The following is a 27,049-nucleotide window of genomic DNA, read 5'->3' on the forward strand; positions in this document are numbered from 1 at the left end:
TACTCTCTCTCTCTCTCACTCTCTCTCTCTCACTCTCTCTCTCTCTCACTCTCTCTCTCTCTCACTCTCTCTCTCTCTCACTCTCTCTCTCTCTCACACACACATTCTCACACAGACACATAGGGCTCGATTTTCAAAGGGCGGCAGAATGGCGGCGGGTGAGTGGGGGGGGTCAATGGGCACACGGGAAACCCGGATAATAGAATGGGTTTGTGGGTAACCCGCCCAGTAACATCCGTCTGTTCCCCACGCGATCGCGGGTAAATTGAAGCCAATTACCGTGGTTTCCGGGTTTCCCGTTGTCAACCTGCGCAGCGGGCGGACTGCGAACCCCCATCACAGGCTGTCAGCTGGAGGAGATCTATTTAAAGGGGCAGTCCTCCAATGGCTGCTCCTGGAGCAAACACCCAAACAGCACAATGGGGCAGCCCAGGGGAAAGGCTGCTCCTAGATTCAGTGATGCCTCACTCCAGGTCCTACTGGATGGGGTGAGGAGGAGGAGGGATGTCTTTTACCCGGTGGACGGGAGGAAGTGGCCTGTCTCTGCCACCAAGAAGGCCTGGCTCGAGGTGGCAGAGGAGGTCACCAGCAGCAGCAACATCTCCCACACCTGGATCCAGTGCAGGAAGTGCTTCAATGACCTAACCAGGTCAGTCAAAGTGAGTAAACTTACTCATTCTCCTACACTCCGTCTTCCACATCACCGCCCCCACCCCACAACTCATTCTGCACTGCCCACACTACTCTATCACATCACTCCTCACACCCACTCAAACCTCATCCTCAACTTACCTGCACTTCCTCACCTCCCCAGTACTCACCCCACCACGACCACTCAACCCAATCCTCATACAATGTCATGACTCTGTCTCATACTCACCCTCTGATGCATCTCTTTCACGGTCAGTCTCACCCAAACCAATGCATTCATCGGTTGGCCACGTCACCATCCCTCACTCACGCCTCTCTACTTTCTCCCCTTATAGGAGAAGAGAGCCCAGAATGCTGTGAGAGGGTGAGGACCGGAGGGGGGGCCGCAACATCTGGGCATCCTCAAAGACGCGGAACAGGAGGCGCTGGAGCTGAGTCACACCCTCGAGTGCCTGACCGAGACTGGCACCCGACAAACGTCTGGTGACAGAACTTTAACATTCAGCACACACAATATCAATTGATGTTAACATGCCTCGCCATCTTCAGCACCTCAGTATGATCATCGCAACATGGCACATCTGTGATCATGCTTAATATTGCCTTCTGTTCTCTTACAGGGCCTTCAGTGACCGCTGTGATGGCGGAGGGCGATTCCTCAGAGGACCTGCCGGCCGATGAGGGGGCACCGTCACATCTGAGCGAGCCATCCGCCAGCGCAGATACTCACACCTCGGTGGGTCCTCGTCCGTGGTTAGTTGGGGTCGCACATGGTGAGTCACCACACGTGTGAGCACGAGCAGACACTGGTGGCTGGGGCAGCTGTGGAGAGTCCGTGTCAGTGGGAGCACTCCTCTCCAGGCTCTGCTCAGCTGGACACAGATGCTGAACCCTGGGGGCCATCCTTTAAAAGGAGAATGATCGAGGGGCAGCAGCACATTTGCGAGGAGCTGGAACAGGTGCCACACGCACTCTCCACAATCGCGCAGAGGATGGAGGAGTCCAACTCCTGCATGAGTGGAACGGTGGCACAGGTACAGGAGGGAATCTCTGAGATACTGTCACAGGGATGTGAGGGAATCTCTGAGATAGTGTCGTGGGTAAGTGCGGGAATGTCTGTGACAGAGAGAAGGCGAGCCTCCATTGAGCTTCAAGCACAGCTCACAAATAAATCCATGCAGGCCCCCAGGTTGAGAAAGTGGTTAAAAAAGAGGCATAGAGTACAAAAGTATGGAAGTCATGATGAACCTTTATAAAACACTGGTTCGGTCACAGCTGGAGTATTGTGTCCAGTTCTGGGCACCGCACTTCAGGAAAGATGTGAAGGCCTTAGAGAGGATGCAGAAGAGATTTACTAGAATGATCCCAGGGATGAGGGACTTCAGTTACATGGATAGACTGGAGAAGCTGGGGTTGTTCTCCTTAGAGCAGAGAAGGTTGAGAGGAGATTTGATGGAGGTATTCAAAATCATGAAGGTCTAGACAGAGTAGATAGAGAGAAACTGTTCCCATTGGCAGAAGGGTCAAGAACCAGAGGACATAGATTTAAGGTGATTGGCAAAAGAACCAAAGGTGACATGAGGAAAAACTTTTTTACACAGTGAGTGGTTATGATCTAGAATGCACTGCCCGAGGGGGTGGTGGAGGCAGATTCAATCATGGCCTTCAAAAGGGAACTGGATAAGTACTTGAAAGGAAAAAATTTGCAGGGCTACGGGGATAGGGCGGGGGAGTGGGACTGGCTGGATTGCTCTTGCATAGAGCCGGCATGGACTCAATGGGCTGAATGGCCTCCTTCCATGTTGGAACCTTTCAATGATTCTATGATTCTGACAATGGCCGTTCGGACTCAGGGTGAACAACATTCTGCCGCCTTAAACAGGCTGACACATACTTTAGAAACGGCCTTCCAAGGCTTCACACACATCCTCCAAACTGTTGTCCAGCAGGGTGGAAGGAGTGATGTGGGCCTGGCCAAGGGGAGGGATGATGGCGAAAGGGGACATGGAAGTGGGGACGCCACTCAAAGCGCTCCCACGTCTCACCCATTGCCCCCCCTCTCAACCAGTACCCACAATGCTGCCTCCTCTCCAGGTGGCCGAGTCTGCCCCTGCACAGGTGCAGGTGGGGCAGTCTGTGGAGGGGCCCTCACAGGCACCGAAACCCAGAGGGCGTAGACCCAAAGCATCTAATCGGTCAGGGCATGAACAGGAGCAACCTGTCACTACCTCTGGGGCAGCCGCAGGGGATGCACCACGTAGGAGTAGTCGGAAGTGAAAGGCGAAGGTTTTATGATCACGAAGGGTTTGCACAAGGGTGTTTGACGGTTGGTCATGTTTTTCATTTATATTTGGTTTTTGTTGAAGTCACATTAAATGTTATCATTCTGACCACTACTGTCACGTCTTGGCCATTCTTGACTGGCTTTTGAGATCGGGCCCTTTCATGTGCTTCACCATGAACACCCACACTTGATGCCACCCATTGGGTCACTCTACAGTGGGTGTGTGTGTCGTTTCAGGACTGTTTTGTGCAGGGGGGAGGGGGCTGGTGTGGACACTGCTCTGTCCAGGTGGTGAGGACTGGACTCTTCACACTGTCTGATGTTAGGAGAACCGTTCACATATCAGTGACTCCCTGACCTCACGAGCAGCCAGGTGAGCCGCTGCTCTGCCCATGGGTTGCTGCTCCTCCTCCTCTGCCTCCTCCTCCTCCTCCTCTGCCTCCTCCTCCGCCTCCATGTGGGTGGTGGATGTGGGTGGTGGATGAGGGGATGGGGCCTCCTCCAGCGGCACCCCTCTCTGTTGTGCCACATTGTGCCGGACACAACACACGACTATCACGTGTCCCACTCTGTCTGGTGCGTATTGAAGCTCTCCCCCAGAATGATCAAGGCACCTGAGGCACATCTTGAGCAGCCCTACAGCTGTTCAATTGTAGACCTGGTGGCGATGTGGCTGTCATTATATCGATGCTGTTGCTCGGTGGTGGGGTTCCTCAGAGGTGTCATGAGCCACGTGTGCAGGGGGTATCCCTTGTCCCCGAGGAGCCAGGCCTTATGGGTGTTCAGTGCGTGGAAGAGGGGCGGGATGTTGGACTCCCGGAGGGTGAAGGAATCGTGGCAGTTGCCAGGGAATCTGGAGCACACGTGAAGGAATCTCTTGCGGTGGTCACAGATGAGCTGAGTGTTGATGGAGTGATAGCCCTTCCTGTTGATGAACAGTCCTGGCTCGTGTGGAGGTGCTCGGATTGCTATCTGGGTGCAATCGATTACACCCTGTACCCGTGGGAAGCCAGACACAGAGTGGAATCCCACTGCTCTCTCCGTCTGGCTGAGGTCGTCCATGGGGAAGTTGACGTAGTGCGAGGCTCAGTGAAACAAGCCGTCGGTGACCTGCCTTATGCACCTGTGTGCAGACGACTGAGAGACCCTGGCGATGTCCCCAGTGGCACCCTGGAATGATCCGGAAGTGAAGAAGTTGAGGGCAGTGGTGACTTTGACAGTGACAGGTGAGGAGATGCTGCTCGGGCCCAGCCAGGAACAGCTCGGCATGAAGGAGGCTGCAGATGTCTGCGACCACCTGGTGACTGACTCTGAGCCTCCGTATGCACTGCTCCTCAGAGAGGTCCAGGAAGCTGAGCCTCGGTCTGTAGACCCTGTGGCGAGGGTAGTGCCTCCTGCGACGCCGCTCCCTCTGTTGTTGCCCTCCGTGCTCTTGTGCAGGGGCCTGTGGTGCAGCACTGTGTTGTGGAGCTCCACGTGGACGGTGTGCCTGTTTGAGTGTCATTTTGAGGGGGTCCGCAAAGTTGGTAAATATGTGTAAACAGAACAATTCTGAGTGGAAACCAAGAATTTTCAGTCGAAACGCAAAGAAGTCTCAGCCAAGAGTTTGTGTGAGAGAACTGAGTGCCCTGCTGCAATAACTCACCTTTTATCCCCATCTGTCACACAGGGATTTTAATGTCCAACTGTCTGCGGGCTGAAACACGACCCCTTCACCATGGAGTGTTTCACAGTGCACGGGGAACACGCTGAGGCAGAGTGAGGATCACTCCCCACCTCAACCACCATGAAAATAACAACTTCAACAAGTTCAACGATCTTAATGACTGTTTTAAATATCAGCCGGCGGGAGTTCCACATTCCAAAAGCGGACGGGCACAGATGCTTCTGTGTGAGACACGGAAGTCGGTGGGTTGGAGCCAGCTTTGTTACCCAATCAGGATTCTCCCAGAGTCCCGCCCCCAACGCACCCGCACTTTGATTTGAAAACTGAGCCCATAGAATCATGGAAAGTTGCGGCACAAAAGGAGGCCATTTGGCCCATCGTGTCCGTGCTGGCCAAAAAAGAGCTTTCCAGCTTCATCCACTTTCCAGCACTTGGTCTGTCGCCCTGTAGGTCACGGCACTTTAACTGCTCATCCAGGTACTTTTTAAATGAGTTGAGGGTTTCTGCCTCTCCCACCCTCTCAGGCAGTGAGTTCCAGACCCCCATCACCCTCTGGGGGAAAATATTTCTCCTCAGCTCCCCTCTAATCCTTCTACCAATCACTTTAAATCTATGCCCCGTGGTTATTGACCCCTCCGCTAAGGGAAATAGATCCTCCCTATCCACTCTATCTGGGCCCCTCATAATTTTATACCACAATTAAATCTCCCCTCAGCCTCCTTTGTTCCAAAGAGAACAACCCCAGTCTATCCAATCTTTCCTCGTAGCTAAAATTCTCCAGCCCTGGCAACATCCTCGTAAATCTCCTCTGTACCCTCTCTACTGCAATCACATCTTTCCTGTAATGTGGTGACCAGAACTGTACACAGTACTCAAGCTGTGGCCTAACCAGTGTTTTATACAGTTCCAGCATAACCTCCCTGCTCTTATATTCTAAGCCTCATCTAATAAAGGAAAGTATCCCGTGTGTCCTTTGACCTGTCCTGCTACTTCAGGGATCTGTGGACATGCACTCCAAGGTCCCTCTGTTCCTCTACACCTCTCAGTATCCTCCCATTTATTGTGTACTCCCTTGCCTTGTTTGCCCTCCCCAAATGCATTACCTCACACTTCTCTGGATTGAATTCCATTTGCCACTTTTCTGCCACCTGACCAGTCCATTGATATCTTCCTGCAATCTACAGCTTTCCTCCTCACTATCAACCACACGGCCAATTTTTGTATCATCTGCAAACCTCTTGATCAAGCCCCCCACATTCAAGTCCAAATCATTAATATATACCACAAAAAGCAAGGGACCTAATACTGAGCCCTGTGGGACCCCACTGGAAACAGCCTTCCAGTCGCAAAAACACCCGTCGACCATTACCCTTTGCTTCCTGCCACTGAGCCAATTTTGGATTCAATTTGCCACTTTCCCTTGGATCCCATGGGCTTTTATTTTTCTGACCAGTCTGCCATGTGAGACCTTGTCAAAAGCCTTGCCAAAATCCATGTAGACTACATCAAATGTGCTACCCTCATCGACCCTCCTTGTTACCTCCTCAAAAAATTCAATCAAGTTAGTCAGACACGACCTTCCCTTAACAAATCCACACTGACTGTCCTTGATTACTCCGTGCCTTTCTAAATGACGATTTATCCTGTTCCTCAGAATTGATTCCAATAATTTGCCCACCACCGAGGTTAGACTGACTGGCCTGTAATTACTCAGTCTATCCTTTTCTCCCTTTTTAAACAACGGTACAACGTTAGCAGTCCTCCAATCCTCCGGCACCACGCCTGTAGCCAGGGAGGATTGGAAAATGATGGTCAGAGCCTCCGCTATTTCCTCCCTTGCTTCTTTTAACAACCTGGAATACATTTCATTCAGGCCTGGCGATTTATCTACTTTCAAAGATGCTAAACCCCTTAATACTTCCTCCCTCACTATGTTTATCCCATCCAATATTTCACACTCCTCCTCCTTAACTACAATGTCTGCATCGTCCCCCTCTTTTGTGAAGACAGACGCAAAGTATTCATTAAGAACCAGACCCACATCTTCCACCTCCACATATAGGTTACCTTTTTGGTCTCTAATAGGCCCTCCTCTTTCCTTAGTTATCCTCTTGCTCTTTATGTATTTATAAAACACATGCACAACCTCGCTCACATACACAATCTCACACAGACACATGGACCCCGATATTACCAGGAAGGTGGGATGGCAGCAGGGGGGTGAATGGGTTTGTGGGTAACCCGCCCAGTAACATCCGTCTGTTCCCCACGTGATCGCGGGTAAATTGAAGCCAATTACCGTGGTTTCCGGGTTTCCCGTTGTCAACCTGCGCAGTGGGCGGACTGCAGACCCCCATCACAGGCTGTCAGCTGGAGGAGATCTATTTAAAGGGGCAGTCCTCCAATGGCTGCTCCTGGAGCAAACACCCAAACAGCACAATGGGGCAGCCCAGGGGAAAGGCTGCTCCTAGATTCAGTGATGCCTCACTCCAGGTCCTACTGGATGGGGTGAGGAGGAGGAGGGATGTCTTTTACCCGGTGGACGGGAGGAGGTGGCCTGTCTCTGTCACCAAGAAGGCCTGGCTCGAGGTGGCAGAGGAGGTCACCAGCAGCAGCAACATCTCCCACACCTGGATCCAGTGCAGGAAGTGCTTCAATGACCTAACCAGGTCAGTCAAAGTGAGTACACTGACTCATTCTCCTACACTCCGTCTTCCACATCACCGCCCCCACCCCCCAACTCATTCTGCACTGCCCACACGACTCCATCACATCACTCCTCACACCCACTCAAACCTCATCCTCAACTTACCTGCACTTCCTCACCTCCCCAGTACTCACCCCACCACGACCACTCAACCCAATCCTCATACAATGTCATGACTCTGTCTCATACTCACCCTCTGATGCATCTCTTTCACTGTCAGTCTCACCCAAACCAATGCATTCATCGGTTGGCCACGTCACCATCCCTCACTCACGCCTCTCTACTTTCTCCCCTATAGGAGAAGAGAGCCCAGAATGCACGGGAGAGGGTGAGGACCGGAGGGGGGGCCGCAACAGATAGTCGTCCTCACGGACACGGAGCAGGAGGTGCTGGAGCTGAGTCACACCCTCGAGTGCCTGTCCATCGGGGACACCGAGACTGGCACCCGACAAACGTCTGGTGACAGAACTTTAACATTGAGCACACACAATATCAATTGATGTTAACATGCCTCGCCATCTTCAGCACCTCAGTATGATCATCGCAACATGGCACATCTGTCATCATGCTTAATATTGCCTTCTGTTCTCTTACAGGGCCTTCAGCGACCGCTGTGATGGCGGAGGGCGATTCCTCAGAGGACCTGTCGGCCGATGAGGGGGCACCGTCACATCTGAGCGAGCCATCCACCAGCGCAGATACTCACACCTCGGCGAGTCCTCGTCCGTGGTTAGTTGGGTTGTCACCTGGTGAGTCACCACACGTGTGAGCACGAGCAGACCCTGGTGGCAGGGGCAGCTGTGGAGAGTCCGTGTCGGTGGGAGCACTCCTCTCCAGGCTCTGCTCAGCTGAACACAGATGCTGAACCCTGGGGGCCATCCTTTAAAAGGAGAATGATCGAGGGGCAGCAGCACATTTGCGAGGTGCTGGAACAGGTGCCACACGCACTCTGCACAATCGCGCAGAGGATGGAGGAGTCCAACTCCTGCATGAGTGGAACGGTGGGATAGGTACAGGAGGGAATCTCTGAGATACTGTCACAGGGACGTGAGGGAATCTCTGAGATACTGTCACAGGGACGTGAGGGAATCTCTGAGATACTGTCACAGGGACGTGAGGGCATCTCTGAGATACTGTCACAGGTAAATGCGGGAATATCTGCGATGGAGGGAAGGCGAGCCTCCATGGAGCTTCAAGCACGGCTCACAAATGAGTCCATTCAGACCCTGACAACGGCCCTTCGGACTCAGGATGAGCAACATTCTGCCGCCTTAAACAGGCAGATACTCTAGCACTGGCCTTACAAGGCTTCACACATATCCTCCAAACTGTTGTCCAGCAGGGTGGAAGGAGTGATGTGGGCCTGGCCCAGGGGAGGGATGATGGCGAAAGGGGACATGGAAGTGGGGACTCCACTCAAAGCGCTCCCACGTCTCACCCATTGCCCCCCCTCTCAACCAGTACCCACAATGCTGCCTCCTCTCCAGGTGGCCGAGTCTGCCCCTGCACAGGTGCAGGTGGGGCAGTCTGTGGAGGGGCCCTCACGGGCACCGAAACCCAGCGGGCGTAGACCCAAAGCATCTAATCGGTCAGGGCATGAACAGGAGCAACCTGTCACTACCTCTGGGGCAGCCGCAGGGGATGCACCACGTAGGAGTAGTCGGAAGTGAAAGGTGAAGGTTTTGTGAGCACAAAGGAGATACACAAGGGTGTTTGACGGTTGGTCATATTTTTTGTTTATATTTGCTTTTTGTTGAACTCAGATTAAATATTATTATTGTCCCCACTACTGTCACGTCTTGGCCATTCTTGACTGGCTTCTGTAATAAGTCCCTTTCATGAGGTTCACCATGAACACCCACACTTGATGCCACCCATTGGGTCACTCTACAGTGGGTGTGTGTGTAGTTTCAGGACTGTTTTGTGCAGGGGGGAGGGGGCTGGTGTGGGCACTGCTCTGTCCAGGTGGTGAGGACTGGACTCTTCACACTGTCTGATGTTAGGAGAACCGTTCACATATCAGTGACTCCCTGGCCTCACGAGCAGCCAGGTGAGCTGCTGTTCTGCCCATGGGTTGCTGCTCCTCCTCCTCCACCTCTTCCTCCTCCTCTTCCTCCTCCTCCTCCTCCTCCTCCTCCTCTGCCTCCTCCTCTGCCTCCTCCTCCGCCTCCATGTGGGTGGTGGATGTGGATGGGGCCTCCTCCAGCGGCCCCCCTCTCTGTTGTGCCACATTGTGCCGGACACAACACACGACTATCACGTGTCCCACTCTGTCTGGTGCGTATTGAAGCTCTCCCCCAGAATGATCAAGGCACCTGAGGCACATCTTGAGCAGCCCTACAGCTGTTCAATTGTAGACCTGGTGGCGATGTGGCTGTCATTATATCGATGCTGTCGCTCAGTGGTGGGGTTCCTCAGAGGTGTCATGAGCCACGTGTGCAGGGGGTATCCCTTGTCCCCGAGGAGCCAGGCCTTGCGGGTGTTCAGTGCGTGGAAGAGGGGCGGGATGTTGGACTCCCGGAGGGTGAAGGAATCGTGGCAGTTGCCAGGGAATCTGGAGCACACGTGAAGGAATCTCTTGCGGTGGTCACAGATGAGCTGAGTGTTGATGGAGTGATAGCCCTTCCTGTTGATGAACAGTCCTGGCTCGTGTGGAGGTGCTCGTATTGCTATCTGGGTGCAATCAATTGCACCCTGTACCCGTGGGAAGCCAGACACAGAGTGGAATCCCACTGCTCTCTCGGTCTGAGTGAGGACGTCCATGGGGAAGTTGACGTCGTGCGAGGCCCTGCGAAACAAGCCGTCGGTGACCTGCTTTGTGCACTTGTGTGAGAGACCCCGGCGATGTCCCCAGTGGCACCCTGGAATGATCCGGAGGTGAAGAAGTTGAGGGCAGTGGTGACTTTGACAGTGACAGGTAAGGAGATGCTGCTCGGGCCCAGCCGGGAGCAGCTCGGCATGAAGGAGGCTGCAGATGTCTGCGACCACCTGGTGACTGACTCTGAGCCTCCGTATGCACTGCTCCTCAGAGAGGTCCAGGAAGCTGAGCCTCGGTCTGTAGACCCTGTGGCGAGGGTAGAGCCTCCTGCGACGTTGCTCTCTCTGTTGTTGCCCTCCGTGCTCTTGTGCAGGGGCCTGTGGTGCAGCACTGTGTTGTGGAGCTCCACGTGGCGGAGGTGGACGGTGTGCCTGGCGAGGCTGGTGATGTTGCTCGTCCTCGGATGAAGTGATGAATGCTGCCATGGGGCCCCCCATCCTGACTGTGTGAGATTGAGGGGGTCCGCAAAGTAGGTAAATGTGTTTGAACAGCTGAATTTTGAGTGAAAACACAAAGGGCTTGCAGCCAAAACTTTGTCTGAAGTGACAGAGTGTCCTGCTGCAATAAATGAGGTTTTCCCCCCAACTGTCAAATAATCCTTTGTATCTCCCACTGGCTGCTGGTGAAACACGTCTGCTCCAACAGGGAGTGTTTCCCACAGCACCGGAAACACGCTGAGGATCCTTCAAAATCGCATCCCTGCCAAATCCCCACTCAATGAGGTCTGTCAAGTACCTCAACTATCTACCTATCTAAAGCAGCATCCCGCCGGCTTTAATTGCCGGTGGGAGTCCCACACTCGGGAGCTGTGCTCACACCCGAACACGTCACCGGGGAACCCGGAAATCAGCGGGTTGGAGCCGGGCTCCGAGCCTGCTCCGAATTTCTACAATTTTCGGCGCCTCCCCCGCCCCCCAATGCACCTGCTCCGCCATCCGAAAATCAGCCCCACTATCTCACACAATCCCACACAGACAGACACACACACACACAATCCCACACAGACAGACAGACACACACACACACAGACAGACACACACACACGCAATCCCACACAGACAGACACACACACACATAGACAGACACACACACACACACACAATCCCACACATAGACACAATCCCACACAGACAGACAGACACACACACACAGACAGACACACACACACACACGCAATCCCACACAGACAGACACACACACACACACACATAGACAGGCACACACACACACACAATCTCACACATAGACACAATCCCACACACACACACACACACACACACACACATAGACAGACACACACACACACACAATCTCACACATAGACACAATCCCACACAGACAGACACACACACACACACACACATAGACAGACAGACACACACACACACACAATCTCACACATAAACACAATCCCACACAGACACACACAATCTCACACACAAAATCTCACATGCACACAGATACTCACACAATCTTACACACATACATACAGAATCTGACACACTCACACCCACAGACTCGGTCCCTTACTTTTTGTGATATATATTAATGATTTGGACTTAAATATAGGGGGCATGATTAAGAAGTTTGCAGACGATACAAAAATTGGCCGTGTGGTTGACAGTGAGGAGGAAAGCTGTAGACTGCAGGAAGATATCAATGGACTGGTCAGGTGGCAGAAAAGTGGCAAATGATATTCAATCCAGAGAAGTGTGAGGTAATGCATTTGGGGAGAGCAAACAAGGCAAGGGAATACACAATAAATGGGAGGATACTGAGAGGTGTAGAGGAAGTGAGGGACCCTGGAGTGAAGGTCCATAGATCCCTGAAGGTAGCATGATATGTAGATAAGGTGGTTCAAAGGACATATGGAATACTTTCCTTTATTAGGTGAGGCATAGAATATAAGATCAGGGAGGTTATGCTGGAACTGTATAAAACATTAGTTAGGCCACAGCTTGAGTACTGTGTACAGTTCTGGTCACCACATTACAGGAAAGATGTGATTGCACTAGAGAGGGTACAGAGGAGATTTACGAGGATGTTGCCAGGACTGGAGAATTTTAGCTACGAGGAAAGATTGGATAGGCTGGGGTTGTTTTCTTTGGAACAATGGAGGCTGAGGGGAGATTTAATTGTGGTATAAAATTATGAGGGGCCTGGATAGAGTGGATAGGGAGGATCTATTTCCTTTAGCAGAGGGGTCAATAACCAGGGGGCATAGATTTAAAGTGATTGGTAGAAGGATTGGAGGGGAGCTGAGGAAACATTTTTTCACCCAGAGGGTGATGGGGGTCTGGAACTCACTGCCTGAAAGGGTGGGAGAGGCAGAAACCCTCAACTCATTTAAAAAGTACCTGGATGAGCACCTGAAGTGCTGGGACCTACAAGGCTATGGTCCAGGTGCTGGAAAGTGGGATTAAGCTGGAAAGCTCGTTTTTGGCTGGCACGGACACGATGGGCCGAATGGCCTCCTTCAGTGCCGTTAATTTTTATGATTCTATGAGGCACACACACACGGACACATATAGACACACACATATTCTCACACATACAGACACACACAGGCACTCACCACATACAGGCAGACACACACAGGCACTCAAGCACTTACAGACACACATGCTCATACAGGCACACACAGGTACACATACACAGGCACAATCTCTCTCACATGCACATACAGACAATTTCGCACACACAATCTCACACACTTAATCTCACACATACAATCTCTCTCACATACACAGACACACAGTCTCTCTCAGACACACAGCCACATACAATATCACACACACAATCCCTCACACACACACACAATTTCTCTCTCAGATACACAATCTCTCTCACACACAGACACACACTTACACACACAATTTCACACACAGACACACACACAATCTTTCTCACACTCAGACACACACACTTACACACACAGATATAGACACACACACTCTCACACACAATCTCACACACACACACAATCTTTAACACATACACAGTCTCACACACACAACTGACTGACACAGACGGACACACATGGACACGCACAAAGACACACACACAATCTCAACAGACACACACAATTTCACACATAGACACATGCACAGACAAAATCTCACACACACAAAATTTCACACACTCACAAGCCCAGACACACACAGCCATACCCAGGCCCACACTCACCTGACGAAGGAGAAAGCCTCCGAAAGCTTGTGATTTTCAAATAAAACTGTTGGACTATAACCTGGTGTTGTAAGATTCCTTACATTTGTCCACCCCAGTCCATCACCGGCATCTCCACATCACAGACACACACAGAGACTCACAAACAGGGACTCTCACACACAGACTCACACAGCCACACTCAGACACAATCTCACACACAAGCTCTCTCACACATGCACATACCCAGACATACGCACAGAAACACACATACATACACACACACACACACACAATCTCACACACACACACACACAATCTCACATACAGACACTCACACAAACACACACAGCCACACAGAGGCTCACACAGGCTCACACACAGACACACACAATCTTACACACAGACTCACACAGCCACACACAGACACAATCTCTCACACACATAGACGCACACACATAAGCTCTCTCCCTCTCACACACAATCTCACACACACACACAGATACACACACACGGCCCCAATTTTAAAATGAAATCCCGGGTGTGTTGAGGGTGGGGTAGCTGCAAAAATCGGGAAAATCCTGAGTGGGTGAGGAAGCTGATTGCAGGTAAGTCCTCAGATGGGCTGAAACTTGCGTCCTGCCTGTACAGGGGCCATTGGGAATGGGGTAATAGCACAACATGCTACCTGCGCCCAAAAACGGCCCCATCCAATTCTTTCCCCATAATCTCATATACACATAGACACATATACAATCTTAGACACACACACAATCTCTCACACACATAGATGCACACAATCTCATACACACAGACACACACACAACCAATCTCACAACTGTTCACCACTACTCTCTGCTTTCTGTCCCCTTAGCCAATTTTGTATCTACACTGTCCCTTTAATCCCATGAGCTTTAATTTTGCTAACAAGCCTATTATGTGGCACTTTATTAAAAGCCTTTTGAAAGTCCATATACACAACATCAACCACACTACCCTCATCAACCCTCCCCAATACTTCTTTAAAGATATCAATCAAATTAGTCAAACATGATTTTCCTTTAACAAATCCAGGCTGACTTTTATTTATTAACCCATATTTTTCCAAGTACCAATTTATCTTGTCCTGGATTATTGTCTCTAAAAGTTTCCCCACCACCAACATTAGGCTGACTGGCCTGTCATTGTTGGGTTTATCACTCTCCCCTTTTTTGAACAGGGGTGTAACATTTGCAATCCTTCAGTCCTCTGGCACCACTCCCATATCTAAGGGAGATTGGAAGATTATGGCTGGAGCCTCTGCAATTTCCACCCTTACTTCCCTCAGTAATCTAGGATGGATCCCACCTGGACATCTGGAGAATGAAAATATAATAAAGAATAGTCAGCACGGATTTCAGAAGGGAAAATCATGCTTGACCAAACTTATTGAAATCTTTGAAGAAGTAACAGAAAGAGTAGACAAGGGTAATACAGTAGATGTAATATATTTGCATTTTCAAAAGGCCTTTGAAAAGGTACTGCATTGTCGACTCGTGGCTAAAGTCAGAGCACGTGGAGTCAGGTAGCAGAATGGATAGCAAGTTGGCTACAAAACAGAAAACAGAGTGGGACTTAAGGGTGACTACTCAGACTGGCAAAAGGTGGGAAGTGGTGTTCCACAGGGATCGGTGCTGGGACCACTGTTGTTCACAATTTACATTAATGATTTGCATTCGGGAATCGGAAGTACAATTTCAAAATTTGCAGACGACACCAAATTGGGGCGTGTAGTTAATACAAAGGAAGAATGTGTCAAAATGCAAGAAGACATTAACAAACTTGCAGAATGGGTGTGTAATTGGCAAATGAGTTTCAATATAGAGAAGGATGAGGTGGTGTGTTTTGGTCGGAAGAATAGGGAGGGACACATACTGCTTGGATAATAAGAATCTAAATGGGATAGAGGAGCAAAAGGATCTAGGGGCACAGATACACAAATCACTGAAAGTAGCGACGGAGGTTAATAAGGCCATAAAAAAGGCAAGTCAAGCACTCGGGTTCATTTCTAGAGGAATAGAATTGAAAAGCAAAGAAGTTATGTTAAACTTGTACAGATCCTTGGTTAGACCACACTTGGAGTAGTGTGCATGGTTCTGGTCTCCATATTACAGAAAGGATATAGAGGCATTGGAGAGGGTGCAAAAAAGATTCACAAGGATGATACCAGAACTGAGAGGATCAGGACAAACTGAACAGGCTGGGGCTCTTTTCTCTAGAGCTGATAGAGGTCTTTAAGATAATGATAGGGTAGACGTAGAGAAAATGTTTCCACTTGTGGGGGAGTCCAAAACTAGAGGTCATAAATCTAAAATAGTCGCTAATAAATTCAATAGGGAATTCAGGAGAAACTTCTTTCCCCAGAGTGGTAAGAATGAGGAACATGCAGGCGCTCACTGCAAGGACTGGTTGAGGTGAATAGTATAGATACATTTAAAGGGAAGCTAAGTAAACACATGAGGAAGAAAGCAATAGAAAGGTACCCTGATAGGGTGAGATGAAGAAGGGAGGGAAGAGGCTCATGTGGAGCATAAAAGCTGGCACAGACCAGTTGGGCTGAACGGCCTGTTTCTGTGCTGTACTTTTGATGTAACTCGGTGTAATACCATGCTAAATCTTAGACAGAATGCTTCCCCTTTGTCACAGCTGCTTTGTCTCAGTGATCTCCTCATGCTCCATATGTCAGAGCGTGGGCTTGGCCTGGCAGACACTGTAATATCAGACATAGCTCAATGATCACACAGCCAGTTCATGGACCTTCATGCAGACTTTCATGACCACTACCTTGGGCTGCAGGGCTGCAACGCCCAACACTGAGTGTCCACTTAAACACAACCTTAGATCACAGTCAGAATCTTACAAATTCTGGGTCTGCTTGAGATATTCTCCCGGGCTCAATGTCCCTGTCCTTCTGCAGGTGGATCCCACATCCATTGCAACCAGGTATTTACCGCTACTGTCCAATATCTAGTCATATGTAACATGACCGGGGGGAACTTAACCCCTTGTTATACGACCTGGACACCATAAATTTGCATGTCCTCCTACATGTGTGTTTCTCCAATCCTTTGAACGGTCGACTGAAAAGAGACCAAAGCAAAATGCAAAACCATCAACGAGTTTATTTTGCAATTGTTAAGTGAAGAAACAGAGAAACATGTGAAAGAAAGCTCACCATGCTTCAGACTTCCACTTGTTCTGTATATCTGCTCGTAAAAATTAAAATATAATATTAAGAAATATCATATTAAGAAATAATAGCGGTGCCATTACACTGCTGGGTGTATTCTATAGGCCACCAACTAGTGGGAAGGAGATAGAGGAGCAAATTACAGAGAGGTGCAAGAGCCATAGAGTAGTGATAAAGGGGGACTTCAACTATCCTAATATAGACTGGGATAGTAATAATATAAGGGGCACAGAGGGGGAGGAATTTCTGAAGTGTGTTCAGGAGAACTTTCATGACCAGTACATTTCCAGCCCAATGAGGAAAGAGGCATTGCTGGACTTGGTTCTGGGGAATGAGGTGGGTCAAGTGGAGCAAGTGTCAGCATTTAGGGAACAGCGATCATAATATCATAAGGTTTAGAATAGCTATAGAAAAGGACACGGACCATCTAAAGTAAAAATACTCAATTGGAGGAGGGCCAATTTCAGTGGGATGAGAACAGATCTGGCCCGGGTAAACTGGAATCAAAGATTGGCAGGAAAAACTGTAATTGAACAATGGGTGACCTTGAAACAGGAGATGGTTCGGGTACAGTCTAGGTACATTCTCATGAGGCAGAAAAGTAGGGCAACTAAAGCCAGAGCTCCCTGGATGACAAAAGAGATAGTGAGTGAGATGAAACAGAAAAAAGGGGCATATGACAGATGTCAGGTTGATAACACAAGTGAGAACCAGGCTGAATATAGAAAGTTCAGAGCAGAAGTGAAAAAGGAAATAAGAGGGGCAAAGAGAGAGTATGAGAATAGACTGGCGGCCAACATAAAAGGGAATCCAAAAGTCTTCTACAGGCTGTAAACAGTAAACGGGTAGTAAGAGGAGGGGTGGGGCTGATTAGGGATCATAAAGGAGATCTACTCATGGAGGCAGAGGATATGGCTGAAGTACTAAATGAGTACTTTGCATCTGTCTTTACGAAGGAAGAAGATGCTGCCAGAGTCTCAGGAAAGGAAGATATAGTTGAGATACTGGATGGGCTAAAAATTGATAAAGAGGAGGTACTAGAAAGGCTGGCTGTACTTAAAGTAGATCAGTCACCCGGTCCGGATGGGGTGCCCCCTAGGTTGCTGAGGGAAGTAAGGGTGGAAATTGCAGAGGTGCTGGCCATAATCTTCCAAACATCCGTAGATACGGGGATGGTGCCAGAGGACTGGAGAATTGCAAATGTTACTCCCTTGTTCAAAAAAGGGTGTAAGGATAAACCCAGCAACTACAGGCCAGTCAGTTTAACCTCAGTGGTGGGGAAACTTTTAGAAATGATAATCCGGGACAGAATTAACAGTCACTTGGACAAGTGTGGATTGATTAGGGAAAGCCAGCACGGATTTGTTAAAGGCAAATCGTGTTTAACTAATCTGATAAACTTTTTTGATGAGGAAACAGAGAGTGCAGATGAGGGCAATGCAGTTAATGTGGTGTATATGGACTTCCAAAAGGCATTTGATAAAGTGCCACATGGTAGAGCTTATCAACAAGATTGCAGCCCATGGAATAAAGGGGGCAGTAGCAACATGGATACAGAATTGGCTAAGGGACAGGAAACAGGGAGTAGTGGTGAATGTTTTTCGGATTGGAGGGAGGTGTACAGTGGTGTTCCCCAGGGGTCGGTGCTGGGACCACTGCTTTTCTTGATCGAAATTAATGTCTTGGGCTTGGGTGTACAGGGCACAATTTCAAAATTTGCAGTTGACACAAAACTTGGAAGTGTAGTGAACAGTGAGGAGGATAGTGATAGACTTCAAGAGGATATAGACAGGCTGGTGGAATGGGCGGACACGTGGCAGGTGAAATTTAACGCAGAAAAAATGTGAAGTGATACATTTCTGTAGGAAGAACGAGGAGAGGCAATATAAACTAGAGGGCACAACTCTAAAAGGGGTACAGGAACAGAGAGATCTGGGGGTATATGTGCACAAATCATTGAAGGTGGCAGGGCAGGTGAGAAAGTGATTAAAAAAGCATACGGGATCCTGGGCTTTATAAATAAATGTAAGGAATCTTACAACACCAGGTTATAGTCCAACAGTTTTATTTGAAAATCACAAGCTTTCGGAGGCTTTCTCCTTCGTCAGGTGAAGTGTGGGATTCAATGCCTGGTGATTACAGATAATTTTTCCAACTGCCCGTTGTCAAGGCAATCAAAGTGTTCAGACAGAGAGACATAACATACAGGACCACCGAATATACAAACGGCCAGAACAAAAGACAGAGAGAGAGAGAAACATCCGAAAGGAAGAGAAAGAGAGAGAATGACCCATTGTATTAAAAACAGATAACTCTTTTTTCACTGGTGGGGTTACATGTAGCGTGACATGAACCCAAGATCCCGGTTGAGGCCGTCCTCATGGGTGCGGAACTTGGCTATCAATTTCTGCTCGACGATTTTGCGTTGTCGTGTGTCTCGAAGGTCGCCTTGGAGAACGCTTACCCGAAGATCGGTGGATGAATGTCCTTGACTGCTGAAGTGTTCCCCGACTGGGAGGGAACCCTCCTGTCTGGTGATTGTTGCACGGTGTCCGTTCATCCGTTGTCGCACTGTCTGCATGGTCTCGCCAATGTACCATGCTCCGGGGCATCCTTTCCTGCAACGTATGAGGTAGACAACGTTGGCCGAGTCACAGGAGTATGAACCATGTACCTGGTGGGTGGTGTCCTCTCGTGTGATGGTGGTATCTGTGTCGATGATCAGGCATGTCTTGCAGAGGTTGCCGTGGCAGGGTTGTGTGGTGTCGTGGACTCTGGTTTCCTGAGAGCTGGGTAATTTGCTGCGAACGATGGTCTGTTTGAGGTTGGGTGGCTGTTTGAAGGCGAGTAGTGGAGGCGTGGGGATGGCCTTAGCGAGGTGTTCGTTGTCATCGATAACATGTTGAAGGCTGTGGAGAACATGGCGTAGTTTCTCCGCTCCGGGGAAGTACTGGACGATGAAGGGTACTCTGTTGGTTGCGTCCCGTGTTTGTCTTCTGAGCAGGTCTATGCGATTTTTCGCTGTGGCCCGTCGGAACTGTCGATCGATGAGTCGAGCGTCATATCCCGTTCTCTACACCAGTATTCCCCACGATGACGGCATCGCTGCAACAGCCTCAGTACTCAACACCAACAACAGCCAATCTCCAGACGCCATCCTACAACTCATCCGCTTCATCCTGGATCACAATGTCTTCACCTTCGATAACCAGTTCTTTACCCAAACACACGGAACAGCCATGGGGACCAAATTCGCACCCCAATACGCCAACATTTTCATGCACAAGATCGAGCAGGACTTCTTCACTGCACAGGACCTCCAACCAACACTATACACCAGATACATCGACGACATTTTCTTTCTATGGACCCACGGCGAAGAATCACTGAAGAGACCACACGATAACATCAACAAGTTCCATCCCACCATCAAACTCACCATGGACTACTCCTCAGAATCAGTTTCTTTCTTGGACACACGAATCTCCATCAAAGACGGGCACCTCAGCACCCCTCACTACCGCAAGCCCACGGACAACCTCACGATGCTCCACTTTTCCAGCTTCCGCCCTAACCACGTCAAAGAGGCCATCCCCTATGGACAGGCCCTGCGAATACACAGGGTCTGCTCAGACGAGGAGGAACGCGATGGACACCTACAGACGCTGAAAGACGCCCTCGTAAGAACAGGATATGACGCTCGACTCGTCGATCGACAGTTCCGATGGGCCACAGCGAAAAATCGCATAGACCTCCTCAGGAGACTAACACGGGATGCAACCAACAGAGTACCCTTCGTCGTCCAGTACTTCCCCGGAGCGGAGAAACTACACCATGTTCTCCGCAGCCTTCAACATGTCATCGATGACGACGAACACCTCGCTAAGGCCATCCCCACGCCTCCACTACTCGCCTTTAAACAGCCACCCAACCTCAAACAGACCATCGTTCGCAGCAAATTACCCAGCTTTCAGGAGAACAGCGTCCACGACACCACACAACCCTGCCACGGTAACCTCTGCAAGACATGCCAGATCATCGACACAGATACCACCATCACACGAGAGGACACCACCCACCAGGTACATGGTTCATACTCCTGTGACTCGGCCAACGTTGTCTACCTCATACGTTGCAGGAAAGGATGCCCCAGAGCATGGTACATTGGCGAGACCATGCAGACACTGCGACAACGGATGAACGGACACCGCGCAACAATCGCCAAACAGGAGGGTTCCCTCCCAGTCGGGGAACACTTCAGCAGTCAAGGACATTCAGCCACCGATCTTCGGGTAAGCGTTCTCCAAGGCGGCCTTCGAGACACACGACAAGGCTAAATCGTCGAGCAGAAATTGATAGCCAAGTTCCGCACCCATGAGGACGGCCTCAACCGTGATCTTGGGTTCATGTGACGCTACACGTAACCCCACCAGCGAAAAAAGAGTTATCTGTTTTTAATACAACTGGTCATTCTCTCTCTTTCTCTTCCTTTCGGATGTTTCTCTCTCTCTCTCTCTCTCTCTCTCTGTCTTTTGTTCTGGCCGTTTGTATATTCGGTGGTCCTGTATGTAATGTCTCTCTGTCTGAACACTTTGATTGCCTTGACAACGGGCAGTTGGAAAGATTATCTGTAATCACCAGGCATTGTTCTCAGACTATATATGCGGTAACATTCATGGAATCCCACACTTCACCTGACGAAGGAGAAAGCCTCCGAAAGCTTGTGATTTTCAAATAAAACTGTTGGATTATAACCTGGTGTTGTAAGATTCCTTACATTTGTCCACCCCAGTCTATCACTGGCATCTCCACATCATGGTACTTTATAAATAGAGGCATAGAGTTGAAAAGTATGGAAGTTATGATGAACCTTTATAAAACAGTGGTTTGGCCACAACTGGAGTATTGCGTCCAGTTCTGGGCACCGCACTTTAGGAAAGATATGAAGGCCTTAAAGAAGATGCAGAAGAGCTTTATTATAATGATTCCAGGGATGAGGGACTTCAGTTACTCGGATAGACTTGAGAAGCTGGGATTGTTCTCCTTGGAACAGAGACGGTTGAGAGGAGATTTGATAGAGGTATTCAAAATCATGAAGGGTCTCGACAGAGTAGACAGAGAGAAACTGTTCCCATTGACGGAAGGGTCAAGGACCAGAGGATTTATGGTGATTGGCAAAAGAACCAAAGGTGACATGAGGAAAAACTTCTTTACACAGCGAGTGGTTAGGATCTGGAATGCACTGCCCGAGGGGGTGGTGGAGGGAGATTCAATCATGGTCTTCAAAAGGGAACTGGATAAATACTTGAAGGGAAAAAAATTGCAGGGCTACGGGGATAGGGCGGGGGGAGTGGGACTAGCTGGATTGCTCTTGATGGGCCGAATGGCCTCCTTCCGTGCTGTTACCTTTCTGTGATTCTCTGCCTCTGCTAAATATAATCTTCCATTAGACGGCCCTTTCTCGGAGGAGGTTTGAGGTCACTTTGGAACTTAAAAAAAATTGCTTTTCATTCTCGGGATGTGGGCGTCGCTGGCGAGGCCGGCATTTATTGCCCATCTCTAATTGCCCTTGAGAAGGTGGTGGTGAGCCGCCTTCTTGAACCGCTGCAGTCCGTGTGGTGAAGATTCTCCCACAGTGCCGTTAGGTAGGGAGTTCCAGAATTTTGACCCAGCGACGATGAAGGAACGGCGATATATTTCCAAGTCGGGATGGTGTGTGACTTGGAGGGGAACGTGCAGGTGGTGTTGTTCCCATGACAGCTGCTGCCTTTGTCCTTCTTGGTGGTGGAGGTCTTGAATATTGGAGGTGCTGTCGAAGAAGCCTTGGCGAGTTGCTGCAGTGCATCTTATAAATAGTACAAACTGCAGCCTTGGTGCGCCAGTGGTGGAGGGAGTGGATGTTTGAGCTGTGGATGAGCTGTCAATCGTCTGGACTGCTTTGTTGTCTGCAGCGGATGGTATTGACTTCTGGAATTCAGCTCTTTTGTCCATGTTTGGACCAGGGCTGTAATGAGGTCTGGAGCCGAGTGGTCCTGGCGGAACCCAAACTGAGCATCAGTGAGCAGGTTATTGGTGAGTAAGTGCCGCTTGATAGCACTGTCGACGACACCTTCCATCACTTTGCTGATGCTTGAGAGTAGACTGATGGGGCAGTAATTGGCCGGATTGGATTTGTCCTTTTTGTGGACAGGACATACCTGGTCAATTTTCCACATTGTCGGGTAGATGCCAGTGTTGTAGCTGTACTGGAACAGCTTGGCTAGAGGTGCAGCTAGTTCTGGAGCACAAGTCCTCAGCACTACAGCCGGGATGTTGTCGGGGCCCATAGCCTTTGCTGTATTCAGTGCACTCAGCCGTTTCTTGATATCACGTGGAGTGAATCGAATTGGCTGAAGACTGGCTTCTGTGATGGTGGGGATATCGGGAGGAGGCCAAGATGGATCATCCACTCGGCACTTCTGGCTGAAGATGGTTGCAAACACTTCAGCCTTGTCTTTTGCACTCACGTGCTGGACTCTGCCATCATTGAGGATGGGGATGTTTACAGAGCTTCCTCCTCCCGATAGTTGTTTAATTGTCCACCACCATTCACGACTGGATGTGGCAGGACTGCAGAGCTTTGATCTGATCCGTTGGTTGTGGAATCGCTTAGCTCTGTCAATAGCATGTTGCTTCCACTGTTGAGCATGCATGTCGTCCTATGTTGTAGCTTCACCAGGTTGGTACCTCATTTTCAGGTACGCCTGGTGCTGCTCTTGACATGCTCTTCTACACTCCTCATTGAACCAGGTTGGTCATCTGGCTTGAAGGTGATGGAGGAGTGAGGAATATGCCGGGCCATGAAGTTACAGATGGAATACAATTCTGTTGTCCTGGTGGCACACAGCGTCTCATGGATGCCCAGTTCAAAAGCTGTTAATTCTGTTCTTAATCTATCCCTTAGCATGGTGGTAGTGCCACAGGACATGATGGAGGATATGCTCGGTGTGAAGATGGGATTGTGCGGTGGTCACTCCTACCAATAACATCATGGACAGAAGCATCTGTGAAAGGTGGATTGGTGAGGACGATGTCAAATGGGCTATTCACTCATGTTGGTTCTCTCATGACCTGCACAGGCCCAGTCTGGCAGCTTTGTCCTTCAGGACTTGGCCAGCTCGGTCGGTGGTGGTACTACTGAGCCACTCTTTGTGATGGACATTGAAACCCCCCACCAGAGTTCATTCTGTGCCCCTGTGCTTCTTCCAAGTGGTGCTCAACATGGAGGAGGACTGATTGATCAGCTGAGGGAGGGCAGGAGATGGTAATCAGCAGGAGGCTTCCTTGCCAATGTTTGTCCTGATGCCATGAGACTTCATTGACTTCTGGAGTCAATGTTGAGGACTCCAAGGGCTACTCCCTCCTGACTGTATATCACGGTGCTGCCACCTCTGGTGGGTCAGTCCTGTTGGTGGTGATGAGGGTATGATTCTGTGAGTGTCAGGCTGTTCCTTGACTAGTCTGTGGGACAGCTCTCCCAACATTGGCACCAGTCTCCAAATGTTAGTGAGGAGATTTTTCAGGGTTGACTGGGCTGGGTTTGCCCTCGATGCCTCGGTCACAGCTGAGTGGTCCGTCTGGTTATATTCTTCTTATTCTTTGTAGCGGTTTGACACAATGCAATGGTTTGCTCGGCCATTTCAGAGGGCAGTTCAGAGTTAGCCTCCTAAATATGGGGCCTAGCCAGGCCACTTCATGCTGAGTATGTGTGAACACAGCCTCTCCCCAATATCTACCAGAAGTATCTGAAATACCCCAGATTATTATGATGACAGGTTCAATCGTGAGACACCTGGTCATTTATTGTCTGCTGTTAAAATAGCTGGGAGGATTAACCCTTAAAACCCTGAATCTGAATTCATATTAAAAACATGTCTAAATTGTCTCCTAGATCAAATAGTCAAAAGTCCCTAATGGTGACAAAGCTAAGCAGACTTTATAGGGTCACCAAAGGGAATCACCAAGTTTGGAGCACAAAGCTGATGTAAATATAACAAAATAAATACTGATCTTTTCATTTCTACTTAAAGCAGTCAGTATTAGTTGGGAAGTGCAGTGGGAAGATCCTACGTGCCGGGAGTAGCTCTCAATCACACCGTTCTGCACCAGGCTCACTGCCTCTATTGGTTCCCTCCATGTCTATCTTCTTCGCTTTCTGTGGGCCTGCAGATTCCTGGGTTCCCCATTATCCTGATGCATGCTTACTCTTTGTTGGATGGAAAAATTGGGCAGCATGCCCATGTCAGTGATGATGTTGCTGGGCTCGGTTCGATCGCAGAGCAGCACCCCACTCCCCCAGATCAAGCAATGGAATTGTTGTTTCAGTTTCCCTAAGATGTACTCAACAGCAACTCAGTGGTGGCTTGGGTCTCACTGTATCTGTATTCTGCTGCTGTGTGGAGGTTAGTAGTTGGGGCAATAAGGCTAGATGCAGATGGTAGCCCTGGTCTTGCAACCATTGTTCATTCTGGACTGCTGCATAATGAAAGCATCAAGACAGCACCAGATAAGGGGCATTATTGAGCATTATGGTCCTTCTATGGTTAGAAACTCCTGAACATTTAAGGAGTGATCTGGAATCACAATCTCAAAGGAAGTTCATTGAATTCATAGATGATAGTGGCTGGGAGCAGGGGGAGCGATGGATTCAGAGATCTTAACTGGACAGCTCAACAGGGACGCACTAGGAATTATCAGTAACACAAAGTTCAGTACTGCAGATGTGTAGTACCTGGAAAATAGGAAGCAAGGGAACCCCATGAGTGGGAGGGAAGTTGCCAATGGAGGAAACTGAAAGGGAGGGAATTGACTTGTTGCTCACCATGTTTAAACAGTGTGAGGCAGCAATGAAGACAGTAAATATGATGCTGGGTAATTTTGTTATGTGGAAGCTGTACAGATCTCTAGTTAGTCCACACCTGAAGTACTTTGGTCACCATGACCTACGGGGACCATTCAGGCCCTAGAGCAGTGTAGCTGGGAGCTACGGGTCTGGTCCCTTGTATCAGAGGGAAGAGATATTTGGAACAATTGGATAAGCTAGGACTCTTCAGTCTTGAAAAGAGACATTGCAAAGGGAACCTTCTAGAGGTAAGACCAATGGGATAGAGACAGTTAACCCAAAACTAAAGAGTCAGATATGCCTGAGCAGCAGGGCAGGAGGTGGAGGGTCAGGGCTGTGAAGGGAATGTTCAGAAGAGATACCAAGAAGTATTCCTTTACACAGAGAATAACCAACTTCTGGAAGAGTTTACCAGTAGGGTGATTAATGTCAGGACTCATTTAAGAAGCTGGATGCTATAATAGGAAAATATTAGGACTGGGACTCTGGGAGGATGACCTCATATGGACTCATCATGCACACTCCCTCAGTACTGACCCTCCGACAGTGCAGCACTCCCTCAGTACTGACCCTCCGACAGTGCAGCACTCCCTCAGTACTGACCCTCCGACAGTGCAGCGCTCCCTCAGTACTGACCCTCCGACAGTGCAGCACTCCCTCAGTACTGACCCTCCGACAGTGCAGCGCTCCCTCAGTACTGACCCTCCGACAGTGCAGCACTCCCTCAGTACTGACCCTCCGACAGTGCAGCACTCCCTCAGTACTGACCCTCCGACAGTGCAGCGCTCCCTCAGTACTGACCCTCCGACAGTGCAGCACTCCCTCAGTACTGCCCCTCCGACAGTGCAGCACTCCCTCAGTACTGACCCTCCGACAGTGCAGCACACCCTCGGTACTGACCCTCCGACAGTGCAGCACTCTCTCAGTACTGACCCTCCGACAGTGCAGCACTCTCTCAGTACTGACCCTCCGACAGTGCAGCGCTCCCTCAGTACTGACCCTCCGACAGTGCAGCGCTCCCTCAGTACTGACCCTCCGACAGTGCAGCACTCTCTCAGTACTGACCCTCCGACAGTGCAGCACTCCCTCAGTACTGACCCTCCGACAGTGCAGCACTCCCTCAGTACTGACCCTCCGACAGTGCAGCACTCTCTCAGTACTGACCCTCCGACAGTGCAGCGCTCCCTCAGTACTGACCCTCCGACAGTACAGCGCTCCCTCAGTACTGACCCTCCGACAGTGCAGCTCTCCCTCAGTACTGACCCTCCGACAGTGCAGCACTCTCTCAGTACTGACCCTCCGACAGTGCAGCGCTCCCTCAGTACTGACCCTCCGACAGTACAGCGCTCCCTCAGTACTGACCCTCCGACAGTGCAGCTCTCCCTCAGTACTGACCCTCCGACAGTGCAGCACTCCCTCAGTACCGCACTGCAGTGTCAGCCTGGATTATGGGCTCAAGTCTCTGGAGTGGAACTTGAACCAATGACCTTTTGAGTCAGAGACGAGTACCCACGGAGTCAAAAGGAGTTGTCACGAACCCTACATTGAAACGCATTGGCAGATTCACTCTTTGACTTGAATTCTGATCTATATTGAACCAGTACTGAGAGCAGAGAATACTGGACATTATAGAAATATATTCATTTAA

At 49.8% G+C, this 27,049-nt stretch overlaps 1 protein-coding gene across 1 annotated transcript in view; it reads right to left on the reverse strand.

The window, feature by feature from the left end:
• LOC137341338 (glutamate receptor ionotropic, NMDA 2C-like) overlaps window positions 1-27,049 on the reverse strand; it is a 707,538-nt gene that overhangs the window by 679,933 nt on the left and 556 nt on the right. The gene's annotated exons all lie outside the window — the stretch shown is intronic.

Source organism: Heptranchias perlo, chromosome 23, assembly GCF_035084215.1.
Source record: "Heptranchias perlo isolate sHepPer1 chromosome 23, sHepPer1.hap1, whole genome shotgun sequence".
Classification (NCBI taxonomy): Eukaryota; Metazoa; Chordata; class Chondrichthyes; order Hexanchiformes; family Hexanchidae; genus Heptranchias; species Heptranchias perlo.